The following is a 14,075-nucleotide window of genomic DNA, read 5'->3' as shown; positions in this document are numbered from 1 at the left end:
GGAAACAGGGCTGTCAGTTACCCTGGAAACTGGGCAGTCAGTTACTCTGGAAACAGGGCAGTCAGTCATCCCGGAAACAGGGTTATCAGTTACCCTGGAAACAGGGCAGTCAGTTACCCCGGAAACAGGGCAGTCAGTTACCCTGGAAACTGGGCAGTCAGTTACCCTGGAAACAGGGCAGTCAGTTATCCCGGAAACAGGGTGATCAGTTACCCTGGAAACAGGGCAGTCAGTTATCCCGGAAACAGGGCAGTCAGTTATCCCGGAAATGGGGTGATCAGTTACCCTGGAAACTGGGCAATCAGTTCCCCTGGAAACAGGGCAGTCAGTTACCCCGGAAACAGTGCAGTCAGTTACCCTGGAAACAGGGCAGTCAGTTATCCCGGAAACAGGGCAGTCATTTACCCTTGAAAAAGTGTATTCATGTACTCTGGAAACTGGGCAGTCAGTTACCCTGGAAACAGGGCAGTCAGTTACCACCGAAACAGGGCAGTCAGTTACCCTGGAAACTGGGCAGTCAGTTACCCTGGAAACAGGGCAGTCAGTTATCCCGGAAACAGGGTTATCAGATACCCTGGAAACAGGGCAGTCAGTTATCCCGGAAACAGAGCAGTCAGTTACTTGGAAACAGGGCAGTCAGTTACCCTGGTAACAGGGAAGTCAGTTACCCCGAAACTGGGCAGTCAGTCACCCTGGAAACAGGTTAGTCAGTTACCCCGGAAACAGGGTGATCAGTTACCCCGGAAACAGGGCAGTCATTTACCCAGGAAACAGGGCAGTCAGTTACCCCGGAAACTGGGCAGTCAGTTACCCTGGAAACAGGGCAGTCAGTGACCCTGGAAACTGGTTAGTCAGTTACCCCGGAAACAGGGTGATCAGTTACCCCGGAAACAGGGCAGGCAGTTCCCCTGGAAAGAGGGCAGTCAGTTACCCTGGAAACAGGGCAGTCAGTTAACCTGGAAATAGGGCAGTCAGTTATCCTTGAAACAGGGCAGTCCGTTACCCCGGAAATAGGTAGGTCAGTTATCCTGGAAATAGGGCGGTCAGTTACCCCGGAAACAGGGAGATCAGTTACCCTGGAAACAGGGTGGTCAGTGACCCGGGAAACAGGGTGGTCAGTTACACCGGAAACAAGGTGATCAGTTATCCTGGAAACAGGGCGGTCAGTTACACCGGAAACAAGGTGATCAGTTATCCTGGAAACAGGGTGGTCAGTTACACCGGAAACAAGGTGATCAGTTATCCTGGAAACAGGGCGGTCAGGTAGCCTGGAAACAGGGCAGTCAGTTACCCCGGAAACAGGGCAGTCAGTTATCCCGGAAACAGGGTGATCACTGACCCTGGCAACAGGGCAGTCAGTTACCCCGGAAACAGGGCAGTCAGTTACCCTGGAAACTGGGCAGTCAGTTACCCTGGAAACAGGGTGATCAGTTACCCTGGAAACTGGGCAGTCAGTTACCCTGGAAACAGGGCAGTCAGTTCTCCCGGAAACAGGGCAGTCAGTTATCCCGGAAACAGGGAGATCAGTTACCCTGAAACAGGGCTTTCAGTTATCCTGGAAACAGGGTGGTCAGTGACCCTGGAAACAGGGTGGTCAGTTAACCCGGAAACAGGGTGATCAGATATCCTGGAAACAGGGCGGTCAGTTACCCCGGAAACAGGGCAGTCAGTTACCCCGGAAACAGGGTGATCAGTTATCCTGGAAACAGGGCAGTCAGTTAGCCTGGAAACAGGGCAGTCAGTTATCCCGGAAACAGGGCAGTCAGTTATCCCGGAAACAGGGTGATCAGTTACCCTGGAAACAAGGCAGTCAGTTACCCCGGAAACAGGGCAGTCAGTCACCCTGGAAAAAGGGCAGTCAGTTATCCCGGAAGCAGGGTGATCAGTTCCCCTGGATACTGGGCAGTCAGTTACCCTGGAAACAGGGCAGTCAGATACCCCGGAAACTGGGCAGTCAGTTACCCTGGAAACTGGGCAGTCAGTTAACCCGTATACAGGGCAGTCAGTTATCCCGGAAAAAGGGTGATCAGTTACCCCGTAAACTGGGCAGTCAGTTACCCTGGAAAGAGGGCAGTCAGTTACCCCGGAAACAGGGTGATCAGTTACTCCAGAAACAGGGCGGTCAGTTAACCTGGAAACAGGGCGGACAGTTATCCAGTAAACAGGGCAGTCAGTTATCCCGCAAACAGGGCAGTCAGTTATCCTGGAAACAGGGCAGTCAGTTCTCCCGGAAACAGGGCAGTCAGTTATCCCGCAAACAGGGTGATCAGTTACCCTGCAAACAGGGCAGTCAGTTATCCCAGAAACAGGGTGATCAGTTACCCTGGAAACAGGGCAGTCAGTTACCCTGGAAACAGGGTGGTCAGTTACCCTGGAAACTGGGCAGTCAGTTACCCTGGAAACAGGGTGATCATTTACCCTGGAAACTGGGCAGTCAGTTACCCTGGAAACAGGGCAGTCAGTTCTCCCGGAAACAGGGCAGTCAGTTATCCCGGAAACAGGGAGATCAGTTACCCTGAAACAGGTCTTTCAGTTATCCTGGAAACAGGGTGGTCAGTGACCCTGGAAACAGGGTGGTCAGTTACCCCGGAAACAGGGTGATCAGATATCCTGGAAACAGGGCGGTCAGTTACCCCGGAAACAGGGCAGTCAGTTACCCCGGAAACAGGGTGATCAGTTATCCTGGAAACAGGGCAGTCAGTTAGCCTGGAAACAGGGCAGTCAGTTATCCCGGAAACAGGGCAGTCAGTTATCCCGGAAACAGGGTGATCAGTTACCCTGGAAACAAGACAGTCAGTTACCCCGGAAACAGGGCAGTCAGTCACCCTGGAAAAAGGGCAGTCAGTTATCCCGGAAGCAGGGTGATCAGTTATCCAGTCAACAGGGCAGTCAGTTATCCTGGAAACAGGGCAGTCAGTTATCCCGGAAACAGGGCAGTCAGTTATCCCGGAAACAGGGTGATCAGTTACCCTGGAAACAGGGCAGTCAGTTACCCCGGAAACAGGGCAGTCAGTTACCCTGGAAACAGGGCAGTCAGTTATCCCGGAAACAGGGCAGTCAGTTACCCTGGAAACTGGGCAGTCAGTTACTCTGGAAACAGGGCAGTCAGTCATCCCGGAAACAGGGTTATCAGTTACCCTGGAAACAGGGCAGTCAGTTACCCCGGAAACAGGGCAGTCAGTTACCCTGGAAACTGGGCAGTCAGTTACCCTGGAAACAGGGCAGTCAGTTATCCCGGAAACAGGGTGATCAGTTACCCTGGAAACAGGGCAGTCAGTTATCCCGGAAACAGGGCAGTCAGTTATCCCGGAAATGGGGTGATCAGTTACCCTGGAAACTGGGCAATCAGTTCCCCTGGAAACAGGGCAGTCAGTTACCCCGGAAACAGTGCAGTCAGTTACCCTGGAAACAGGGCAGTCAGTTATCCCGGAAACAGGGCAGTCATTTACCCTTGAAAAAGTGTATTCATGTACTCTGGAAACTGGGCAGTCAGTTACCCTGGAAACAGGGCAGTCAGTTACCACCGAAACAGGGCAGTCAGTTACCCTGGAAACTGGGCAGTCAGTTACCCTGGAAACAGGGCAGTCAGTTATCCCGGAAACAGGGTTATCAGATACCCTGGAAACAGGGCAGTCAGTTATCCCGGAAACAGAGCAGTCAGTTACTTGGAAACAGGGCAGTCAGTTACCCTGGAAACAGGGAAGTCAGTTACCCCGAAACTGGGCAGTCAGTCACCCTGGAAACAGGTTAGTCAGTTACCCCGGAAACAGGGTGATCAGTTACCCCGGAAACAGGGCAGTCATTTACCCAGGAAACAGGGCAGTCAGTTACCCCGGAAACTGGGCAGTCAGTTACCCTGGAAACAGGGCAGTCAGTGACCCTGGAAACTGGTTAGTCAGTTACCCCGGAAACAGGGTGATCAGTTACCCCGGAAACAGGGCAGGCAGTTCCCCTGGAAAGAGGGCAGTCAGTTACCCTGGAAACAGGGCAGTCAGTTAACCTGGAAATAGGGCAGTCAGTTAACATTGAAACAGGGCAGTCCGTTACCCCGGAAATAGGTAGGTCAGTTATCCTGGAAATAGGGCGGTCAGTTACCCCGGAAACAGGGAGATCAGTTACCCTGGAAACAGGGTGGTCAGTGACCCGGGAAACAGGGTGGTCAGTTACACCGGAAACAAGGTGATCAGTTATCCTGGAAACAGGGCGGTCAGTTACCCCGGAAACAAGGTGATCAGTTATCCTGGAAACAGGGTGGTCAGTTACACCGGAAACAAGGTGATCAGTTATCCTGGAAACAGGGCGGTCAGGTAGCCTGGAAACAGGGCAGTCAGTTACCCCGGAAACAGGGCAGTCAGTTATCCCGGAAACAGGGTGATCACTGACCCTGGCAACAGGGCAGTCAGTTACCCCGGAAACAGGGCAGTCAGTTACCCTGGAAACTGGGCAGTCAGTTACCCTGGAAACAGGGTGATCAGTTACCCTGGAAACTGGGCAGTCAGTTACCCTGGAAACAGGGCAGTCAGTTCTCCCGGAAACAGGGCAGTCAGTTATCCCGGAAACAGGGAGATAGTTACCCTGAAACAGGGCTTTCAGTTATCCTGGAAACAGGGTGGTCAGTGACCCTGGAAACAGGGTGGTCAGTTAACCCGGAAACAGGGTGATCAGATATCCTGGAAACAGGGCGGTCAGTTACCCCGGAAACAGGGCAGTCAGTTACCCCGGAAACAGGGTGATCAGTTATCCTGGAAACAGGGCAGTCAGTTAGCCTGGAAACAGGGCAGTCAGTTATCCCGGAAACAGGGCAGTCAGTTATCCCGGAAACAGGGTGATCAGTTACCCTGGAAACAAGGCAGTCAGTTACCCCGGAAACAGGGCAGTCAGTCACCCTGGAAAAAGGGCAGTCAGTTATCCCGGAAGCAGGGTGATCAGTTCCCCTGGATACTGGGTAGTCAGTTACCCTGGAAACAGGGCAGTCAGATACCCCGGAAACTGGGCAGTCAGTTACCCTGGAAACTGGGCAGTCAGTTAACCCGTATACAGGGCAGTCAGTTATCCCGGAAAAACGGTGATCAGTTACCCCGTAAACTGGGCAGTCAGTTACCCTGGAAAGAGGGCAGTCAGTTACCCCGGAAACAGGGTGATCAGATATCCTGGAAACAGGGCGGTCAGTTACCCCGGAAACAGGGCAGTCAGTTACCCCGGAAACAGGGTGATCAGTTATCCTGGAAACAGGGCAGTCAGTTAGCCTGGAAACAGGGCAGTCAGTTATCCCGGAAACAGGGCAGTCAGTTATCCCGGAAACAGGGAGATCAGTTACCCTGAAACAGGTCTTTCAGTTATCCTGGAAACAGGGTGGTCAGTGACCCTGGAAACAGGGTGGTCAGTTACCCCGGAAACAGGGTGATCAGATATCCTGGTAACAGGGCGGTCAGTTACCCCGGAAACAGGGCAGTCAGTTACCCCGGAAACAGGGTGATCAGTTATCCTGGAAACAGGGCAGTCAGTTAGCCTGGAAACAGGGCAGTCAGTTATCCCGGAAACAGGGCAGTCAGTTATCCCGGAAACAGGGTGATCAGTTACCCTGGAAACAAGACAGTCAGTTACCCCGGAAACAGGGCAGTCAGTCACCCTGGAAAAAGGGCAGTCAGTTATCCCGGAAGCAGGGTGATCAGTTATCCAGTCAACAGGGCAGTCAGTTATCCTGGAAACAGGGCAGTCAGTTATCCCGGAAACAGGGCAGTCAGTTATCCCGGAAACAGGGTGATCAGTTACCCTGGAAACAGGGCAGTCAGTTATCCCGGAAACAGGGCAGTCAGTTACCCTGGAAACTGGGCAGTCAGTTACTCTGGAAACAGGGCAGTCAGTCATCCCGGAAACAGGGTTATCAGTTACCCTGGAAACAGGGCAGTCAGTTACCCCGGAAACAGGGCAGTCAGTTACCCTGGAAACTGGGCAGTCAGTTACCCTTGAAACAGGGCAGTCAGTTATCCCGGAAACAGGGTGATCAGTTACCCTGGAAACAGGGCAGTCAGTTACCCCGGAAACAGGGCGTTCAGTTACCCTGGAAAATGATTAGTCAGTTACCCCGGAAACAGGGTGATCATTTATCCTGGAAACAGGGCAGTCAGTTAGCCTAGAAACAGGGCAGTCAGTTATCCCGGAAATGGGGTGATCAGTTACCCTGGAAACTGGGCAATCAGTTCCCCTGGAAACAGGGCAGTCAGTTACCCCGGAAACAGTGCAGTCAGTTACCCTGGAAACAGGGCAGTCAGTTATCCCGGAAACAGGGCAGTCATTTACCCTTGAAAAAGTGTATTCATGTACTCTGGAAACTGGGCAGTCAGTTACCCTGGAAACAGGGCAGTCAGTTACCACCGAAACAGGGCAGTCAGTTACCCTGGAAACTGGGCAGTCAGTTACCCTGGAAACAGGGCAGTCAGTTATCCCGGAAACAGGGTTATCAGATACCCTGGAAACAGGGCAGTCAGTTATCCCGGAAACAGAGCAGTCAGTTACTTGGAAACAGGGCAGTCAGTTACCCTGGAAACAGGGAAGTCAGTTACCCCGAAACTGGGCAGTCAGTCACCCTGGAAACAGGTTAGTCAGTTACCCCGGAAACAGGGTGATCAGTTACCCCGGAAACAGGGCAGTCATTTACCCAGGAAACAGGGCAGTCAGTTACCCCGGAAACTGGGCAGTCAGTTACCCTGGAAACAGGGCAGTCAGTGACCCTGGAAACTGGTTAGTCAGTTACCCCGGAAACAGGGTGATCAGTTACCCCGGAAACAGGGCAGGCAGTTCCCCTGGAAAGAGGGCAGTCAGTTACCCTGGAAACAGGGCAGTCAGTTAACCTGGAAATAGGGCAGTCAGTTATCCTTGAAACAGGGCAGTCCGTTACCCCGGAAATAGGTAGGTCAGTTATCCTGGAAATAGGGCGGTCAGTTACACCGGAAACAAGGTGATCAGTTATCCTGGAAACAGGGCAGTCAGGTAGCCTGGAAACAGGGCAGTCAGTTACCCCGGAAACAGGGCAGTCAGTTATCCCGGAAACAGGGTGATCACTGACCCTGGCAACAGGGCAGTCAGTTACCCCGGAAACAGGGCAGTCAGTTACCCTGGAAACTGGGCAGTCAGTTACCCTGGAAACAGGGTGATCAGTTACCCTGGAAACTGGGCAGTCAGTTACCCTGGAAACAGGGCAGTCAGTTCTCCCGGAAACAGAGCAGTCAGTTATCCCGGAAACAGGGAGATCAGTTACCCTGAAACAGGGCTTTCAGTTATCCTGGAAACAGGGTGGTCAGTGACCCTGGAAACAGGGTGGTCAGTTAACCCGGAAACAGGGTGATCAGATATCCTGGAAACAGGGCGGTCAGTTACCCCGGAAACAGGGCAGTCAGTTACCCCGGAAACAGGGTGATCAGTTATCCTGGAAACAGGGCAGTCAGTTAGCCTGGAAACAGGGCAGTCAGTTATCCCGGAAACAGGGCAGTCAGTTATCCCGGAAACAGGGTGATCAGTTACCCTGGAAACAAGGCAGTCAGTTACCCCGGAAACAGGGCAGTCAGTCACCCTGGAAAAAGGGCAGTCAGTTATCCCGGAAGCAGGGTGATCAGTTCCCCTGGATACTGGGCAGTCAGTTACCCTGGAAACTGGGCAGTCAGTTAACCCGGAAACAGGGCAGTCAGTTATCCCGGAAAAAGGGTGATCAGTTACCCCGTAAACTGGGCAGTCAGTTACCCTGGAAAGAGGGCAGTCAGTTACCCCGGAAACAGGGTGATCAGATATCCTGGAAACAGGGCGGTCAGTTACCCCGGAAACAGGGCAGTCAGTTACCCCGGAAACAGGGTGATCAGTTATCCTGGAAACAGGGCAGTCAGTTAGCCTGGAAACAGGGCAGTCAGTTATCCCGGAAACAGGGCAGTAAGTTATCCCGGAAACAGGGTGATCAGTTACCCTGGAAACAGGGCAGTCAGTTACCCCGGAAACAGGGCAGTCAGTTACCCCGGAAACAGGGTGATCAGTTACCCTGGAAACAAGACAGTCAGTTACCCCGGAAACAGGGCAGTCAGTCACCCTGGAAAAAGGGCAGTCAGTTATCCCGGAAGCAGGGTGATCAGTTATCCAGTCAACAGGGCAGTCAGTTATCCTGGAAACAGGGCAGTCAGTTATCCCGGAAACAGGGCAGTCAGTTATCCCGGAAACAGGGTGATCAGTTACCCTGGAAACAGGGCAGTCAGTTACCCCGGAAACAGGGCAGTCAGTTACCCTGGAAACAGGGCAGTCAGTTATCCCGGAAACAGGGCAGTCAGTTACCCTGGAAACTGGGCAGTCAGTTACTCTGGAAACAGGGCAGTCAGTCATCCCGGAAACAGGGTTATCAGTTACCCTGGAAACAGGGCAGTCAGTTACCCCGGAAACAGGGCAGTCAGTTACCCTGGAAACTGGGCAGTCAGTTACCCTGGAAACAGGGCAGTCAGTTATCCCGGAAACAGGGTGATCAGTTACCCTGGAAACAGGGCAGTCAGTTATCCCGGAAACAGGGCAGTCAGTTATCCCGGAAATGGGGTGATCAGTTACCCTGGAAACTGGGCAATCAGTTCCCCTGGAAACAGGGCAGTCAGTTACCCCGGAAACAGTGCAGTCAGTTACCCTGGAAACAGGGCAGTCAGTTATCCCGGAAACAGGGCAGTCATTTACCCTTGAAAAAGTGTATTCATGTACTCTGGAAACTGGGCAGTCAGTTACCCTGGAAACAGGGCAGTCAGTTACCACCGAAACAGGGCAGTCAGTTACCCTGGAAACTGGGCAGTCAGTTACCCTGGAAACAGGGCAGTCAGTTATCCCGGAAACAGGGTTATCAGATACCCTGGAAACAGGGCAGTCAGTTATCCCGGAAACAGAGCAGTCAGTTACTTGGAAACAGGGCAGTCAGTTACCCTGGAAACAGGGAAGTCAGTTACCCCGAAACTGGGCAGTCAGTCACCCTGGAAACAGGTTAGTCAGTTACCCCGGAAACAGGGTGATCAGTTAGCCCGGAAACAGGGCAGTCATTTACCCAGGAAACAGGGCAGTCAGTTACCCCTAAAACTGGGCAGTCAGTTACCCTGGAAACAGGGCAGTCAGTGACCCTGGAAACTGGTTAGTCAGTTACCCCGGAAACAGGGTGATCAGTTTACCCCGGAAACAGGGCAGGCAGTTCCCCTGGAAAGAGGGCAGTCAGTTACCCTGGAAACAGGGCAGTCAGTTAACCTGGAAATAGGGCAGTCAGTTATCCTTGAAACAGGGCAGTCCGTTACCCCGGAAATAGGTAGGTCAGTTATCCCGAAAACAGGGCTGTCAGTTATCCCGGAAACAGAGCAGTCAGTTACTTGGAAACAGGGCAGTCAGTTACCCTGGAAACAGGGAAGTCAGTTACCCCGAAACTGGGCAGTCAGTCACCCTGGAAACAGGTTAGTCAGTTACCCCGGAAACAGGGTGATCAGTTAGCCCGGAAACAGGGCAGTCATTTACCCAGGAAACAGGGCAGTCAGTTACCCCTAAAACTGTGCAGTCAGTTACCCTGGAAACAGGGCAGTCAGTGACCCTGGAAACTGGTTAGTCAGTTACCCCGGAAACAGGGTGATCAGTTTACCCCGGAAACAGGGCAGGCAGTTCCCCTGGAAAGAGGGCAGTCAGTTACCCTGGAAACAGGGCAGTCAGTTAACCTGGAAATAGGGCAGTCAGTTATCCTTGAAACAGGGCAGTCCGTTACCCCGGAAATAGGTAGGTCAGTTATCCCGAAAACAGGGCTGTCAGTTATCCCGGAAATGGGGTAATCAGTTACCCTGGAAACTGGGCAATCAGTTCCCCTGGAAACAGGGCAGTCAGTTACCCCGGAAACAGTGCAGTCAGTTACCCTTGAAACAGGGCAGTCAGTTATCCCGGAAACAGGGCAGTCATTTACCCTTGAAAAAGTGTATTCATGTACTCTGGAAACTGGGCAGTCAGTTACCCTGGAAACAGGGCAGTCAGTTACCACCGAAACAGGGCAGTCAGTTACCCTGGAAACTGGGCAGTCAGTTACCCTGGAAACAGGGCAGTCAGTTATCCCGGAAACAGGGTTATCAGATACCCTGGAAACAGGGCAGTCAGTTATCCCGGAAACAGAGCAGTCAGTTACTTGGAAACAGGGCAGTCAGTTACCCTGGAAACAGGGAAGTCAGTTACCCCGAAACTGGGCAGTCAGTCACCCTGGAAACAGGTTAGTCAGTTACCCCGGAAACAGGGTGATCAGTTACCCCGGAAACAGGGCAGTCATTTACCCAGGAAACAGGGCAGTCAGTTACCCCGGAAACTGGGCAGTCAGTTACCCTGGAAACAGGGCAGTCAGTGACCCTGGAAACTGGTTAGTCAGTTACCCCGGACACAGGGTGATCAGTTACCCCGGAAACAGGGCAGGCAGTTCCCCTGGAAAGAGGGCAGTCAGTTACCCTGGAAACAGGGCAGTCAGTTAACCTGGAAATAGGGCAGTCAGTTATCCTTGAAACAGGGCAGTCCGTTACCCCGGAAATAGGTAGGTCAGTTATCCTGGAAATAGGGCGGTCAGTTACCCCGGAAACAGGGAGATCAGTTACCCTGGAAACAGGGTGGTCAGTGACCCGGGAAACAGGGTGGTCAGTTACACCGGAAACAAGGTGATCAGTTATCCTGGAAACAGGGCGGTCAGTTACCCCGGAAACAGGGTGATCAGTTATCCTGGAAACAGGGCAGTCAGGTAGCCTGGAAACAGGGCAGTCAGTTACCCCGGAAACAGGGCAGTCAGTTATCCCGGAAACAGGGTGATCACTGACCCTGGCATCAGGGCAGTCAGTTACCCCGGAAACAGGGCAGTCAGTTACCCCGGAAACAGGGTGATCAGTTATCCTGGAAACAGGGCAGTCAGTTACCCCGGAAACAGGGCAGTCAGTCACCCTGGAAAAAGGGCAGTCAGTTATCCCGGAAGCAGGGTGATCAGTTCCCCTGGAAACTGGGCAGTCAGTTACCCTGGAAACAGGGCAGTCAGATACCCCGGAAACAGGGCAGTCAGTTACCCTGGAAACTGGGCAGTCAGTTAACCCGGAAACAGGGCAGTCAGTTATCCCGGAAAAAGGGTGATCAGTTACCCCGTAAACTGGGCAGTCAGTTACCCTGGAAAGAGGGCAGTCAGTTACCCCGGAAACAGGGTGATCAGATATCCTGGAAACAGGGCGGTCAGTTACCCCGGAAACAGGGCAGTCAGTTACCCCGGAAACAGGGTGATCAGTTATCCTGGAAACAGGGCAGTCAGTTAGCCTGGAAACAGGGCAGTCAGTTATCCCGGAAACAGGGCAGTCAGTTATCCCGGAAACAGGGTGATCAGTTACCCTGGAAACAGGGCAGTCAGTTACCCCGGAAACAGGGCAGACAGTCACCCTGGAAAAAGGGCAGTCAGTTATCCCGGAAGAAGGGTGATCAGTTATCCAGTAAACAGGGCAGTCAGTTATCCTGGAAACAGGGCAGTCAGTTATCCCGGAAACAGGGCAGTCAGTTATCCTGGAAACAGGGTGATCAGTTACCCTGGAAACAGGGCAGTCAGTTACCCCGGAAACAGGGCAGTCAGTTACCCTGGAAACAGGGCAGTCAGTTATCCCGGAAACAGGGCAGTCAGTTACCCTGGAAACTGGGCAGTCAGTTACTCTGGAAACAGGGCAGTCAGTCATCCCGGAAACAGGGTTATCAGTTACCCAGGAAACAGGGCAGTCAGTTACCCCGGAAACAGGGCAGTCAGTTACCCTGGAAACTGGGCTGTCAGTTACCCTGGAAACAGGGCAGTCAGTTATCCCGGAAACAGGGTGATCAGTTACCCTGGAAACAGGGCAGTCAGTTATCCCGGAAACAGGGCAGTCAGTTATCCCGGAAATAGGGTGATCAGTTACCCTGGAAACTGGGCAATCAGTTCCCCTGGAAACAGGGCAGTCAGTTACCCCGGAAACAGTGCAGTCAGTTACCCTGGAAACAGGGCAGTCAGTTATCCCGGAAACAGGGCAGTCATTTACCCTGGAAAAAGGGTATTCAGTTACTCTGGAAACTGGGCAGTCAGTTACCCTGGAAACAGGGCACTCAGTTACCACCGAAACAGGGCAGTCAGTTACCGTGGAAACTGGGCAGTCAGTTACCCTGGAAACAGGGCAGTCAGTTATCCCGGAAACAGAGCAGTCAGTTACTTGGAAACAGGGCAGTCAGTTACCCCGGAAACAGGGCAGTCAGTTATCCCGGAAACAGGGTGATCACTGACCCTGGCATCAGGGCAGTCAGTTACCCCGGAAACAGGGCAGTCAGTTACCCTGGAAACTGGGCAGTCAGTTACCCTGGAAACAGGGTGATCAGTTACCCTGGAAACTGGGCAGTCAGTTACCCTGGAAACAGGGCAGTCAGTTCTCCCGGAAACAGGGCAGTCAGTTATCCCGGAAACAGGGAGATCAGTTACCCTGAAACAGGGCTTTCAGTTATCCTGGAAACAGGGTGGTCAGTGACCCTGGAAACAGGGTGGTCAGTTAACCCGGAAACAGGGTGATCAGATATCCTGGAAACAGGGCGGTCAGTTACCCCGGAAACAGGGCAGTCAGTTACCCCGGAAACAGGGTGATCAGTTATCCTGGAAACAGGGCAGTCAGTTAGCCTGGAAACAGGGCAGTCAGTTATCCTGGAAACAGGGCAGTCAGTTATCCCGGAAACAGGGTGATCAGTTACCCTGGAAACAAGGCAGTCAGTTACCCCGGAAACAGGGCAGTCAGTCACCCTGGAAAAAGGGCAGTCAGTTATCCCGGAAGCAGGGTGATCAGTTCCCCTGGAAACTGGGCAGTCAGTTACCCTGGAAACAGGGCAGTCAGATACCCCGGAAACAGGGCAGTCAGTTACCCTGGAAACTGGGCAGTCAGTTAACCCGGAAACAGGGCAGTCAGTTATCCCGGAAAAAGGGTGATCAGTTACCCCGTAAACTGGGCAGTCAGTTACCCTGGAAAGACGGCAGTCAGTTACCCCGGAAACAGGGTGATCAGATATCCTGGAAACAGGGCGGTCAGTTACCCCAGAAACAGGGCAGTCAGTTACCCCGGAAACAGGGTGATCAGTTATCCTGGAAACAGGGCAGTCAGTTAGCCTGGAAACAGAGCAGTCAGTTATCCCGGAAACAGGGCAGTCAGTTATCCCGGAAACAGGGTGATCAGTTACCCTGGAAACAGGGCAGTCAGTTACCCCGGAAACAGGGCAGACAGTCACCCTGGAAAAAGGGCAGTCAGTTATCCCGGAAGAAGGGTGATCAGTTATCCAGTAAACAGGGCAGTCAGTTATCCTGGAAATAGGGCAGTCAGTTATCCCGGAAACAGGGCAGTCAGTTATCCTGGAAACAGGGTGATCAGTTACCCTGGAAACAGGGCAGTCAGTTACCCCGGAAACAGGGCAGTCAGTTACCCTGGAAACAGGGCAGTCAGTTATCCCGGAAACAGGGCAGTCAGTTACCCTGGAAACTGGGCAGTCAGTTACTCTGGAAACAGGGCAGTCAGTCATCCCGGAAACAGGGTTATCAGTTACCCAGGAAACAGGGCAGTCAGTTACCCCGGAAACAGGGCAGTCAGTTACCCTGGAAACTGGGCTGTCAGTTACCCTGGAAACAGGGCAGTCAGTTATCCCGGAAACAGGGTGATCAGTTTCCCTGGAAACAGGGCAGTCAGTTATCCCGGAAACAGGGCAGTCAGTTATCCCGGAAATAGGGTGATCAGTTACCCTGGAAACTGGGCAATCAGTTCCCCTGGAAACAGGGCAGTCAGTTACCCCGGAAACAGTGCAGTCAGTTACCCTGGAAACAGGGCAGTCAGTTATCCCGGAAACAGGGCAGTCATTTTCCCTGGAAAAAGGGTATTCAGTTACTCTGGAAACTGGGCAGTCAGTTACCCTGGAAACAGGGCAGTCAGTTACCCTGGAAACAGGGCAGTCAGTTATCCCGGAAACAGAGCAGTCAGTTACTTGGAAACAGGGCAGTCAGTTACCCTGCCAAAAGGGAAGTCAGTTACCCCGGAAAC

This window comes from Heterodontus francisci, chromosome 23, assembly GCF_036365525.1.
Source record: "Heterodontus francisci isolate sHetFra1 chromosome 23, sHetFra1.hap1, whole genome shotgun sequence".
Lineage (NCBI taxonomy): Eukaryota > Metazoa > Chordata > Chondrichthyes > Heterodontiformes > Heterodontidae > Heterodontus > Heterodontus francisci.
Note: the sequence above shows the minus strand (reverse complement) of the source record.